This window comes from Saccopteryx bilineata, chromosome 1 (genome assembly GCF_036850765.1).
Source record: "Saccopteryx bilineata isolate mSacBil1 chromosome 1, mSacBil1_pri_phased_curated, whole genome shotgun sequence".
NCBI classification, from domain to species: domain Eukaryota; kingdom Metazoa; phylum Chordata; class Mammalia; order Chiroptera; family Emballonuridae; genus Saccopteryx; species Saccopteryx bilineata.
In genome coordinates, this window is record NC_089490.1 from 401,514,997 (window position 1) to 401,516,693 (window position 1,697).

Consider the following 1,697-nt stretch of genomic DNA (forward strand, 5'->3'; position numbering starts at 1 on the left):
CCATCGTCTGCCGAAAGGTCACAGAGACATTCTTGCTGAGTAAGTTTCATGCTTCTTTTTTCTATTTTGGTTGCACACAGAAGGCAGAGCCTCCAAGTCCTCTCCCATGCCATAAGTTGTCAGAGCCAAGAGGTGGAAGGGCCCGGGACCCTTCATTCAACTCCCCTCCCCCACCTCCCTTCTCTCCTCTGCTCAACATCCCTGCCACAGCCTGCCTCTCCACACACATGTGTTTCCAGAACTGGAGAGCTCACTACTGATCAAGCTCTGATCCATGTGACCTCTGCCTTCAGCGAGCTCACAGTCCTGTGGAAAGGGAGACAGACAGAGAACCAGCTGCCCTGCTAAGAAGCAGAAGGGCGTAAGTGCCCACCCAGGCCGCGTGGTGAGGCAAATGAAGCAGGAAGCCCTGACTCCAGAACCAGAGTGCCACTCTGGGCTTGGCCCGACAGCACCCCCAGCTTCCTGTGGCCCGCAGCCACCCCGGATGGCAGGGAGAAGGCTGTGAGCAGGTGGGGGGAAATATCCTGCAGCGGAAACAAGCCACTTGGCTGCACTCGTGGGGAAAGCAGTGGGCCTAGCAGAGAACGCCGCACCCTCCAGCACCTCCTAGAGAGCATGGCTGCGAAGTCAGGCTGCAGGGGCCCGCAGAGCCCTCAGAGTCAGGCTGCTTATTCACAGATGGGGAAACGGAGACTCCCACAGCCAGAGGCAAAGTGGGGCTCCCTCCCAGAGCTGCAGCCTCCCAGCCCACAACCCTTCACCTGTCCAGGATGCCGCCCAAGGCCCCTTTCCTCAGAAACACCAAACTCAGTGTCCAGCCCCTCGGAGGGGCCGGGACAGGCTCAGGCCTGGATGTCACACCTGGGGCCTAAGCATTGTCCTGAAACTCATTTGCTGAGTGACCTTGAGCAAGTCATTACCCTCCTTTGGCCTTATTTTCTCTTCATTGTGATCTCTGGGCTGAAAGGTAGGTGTGGTGTCAAGTGTGCAAAAGCTTTGCACACTGTGGTGTGCTGTGTTCTGAGAGGGAACACCACTGTGGCCTTTGTCCTCTTCACTGTCTTCATCAGGCTGGAGGGCAAAGTATGCAAAAGCTCTGTGGCCAAATGCTTGAGTTAGATCCCTGGCTCCGCCACTTACTCTCTGGGTAACCTCGGGTAAATCACTTAATCTGTCTGTGCCTTGGTTTCTCCATCTGTTCAATAAAAATATTGACACTCTTTCCTCACAAGGTTAACCCTGTGTGACCATGGGCAGGTGTCCTTTCTGAGCCTTGGCAATCTCCTCTGGGAAATGAGGGTACAATAATAGCACCTGGCTGGAGGCGTCTTGGACACTAGATGGGCCAAGGCACACATGTGCTGAGCTCAGGGCCAGCCCACGGAAGCGCCACTCGGTGAGAGCCTGGGAAGTCTGACGCTCAGAGCACAGCGTGTCCTCAGCTTACCTTGGCCTTGGCAGGGCTATGGCATCAGGCGCCAGGAAAGTGGGCTGAGCCGCAGACCAGACGGCCATGCTGAGGCCTCCCAAGAGGTGGTCTCTTTATCAGTGCCAGAGCAGGAAGGGGTTTAGGAGGAAGCCTCTCTCCTCACCACTCCCTGACCCCCCACTGTGGCAGTCACCACACCCTCCCCGCCCCCCATCCTGTCCAGGCCATGTCTCCCTTCTCTGAGTCCCAGGACAAGCAGTCAGTT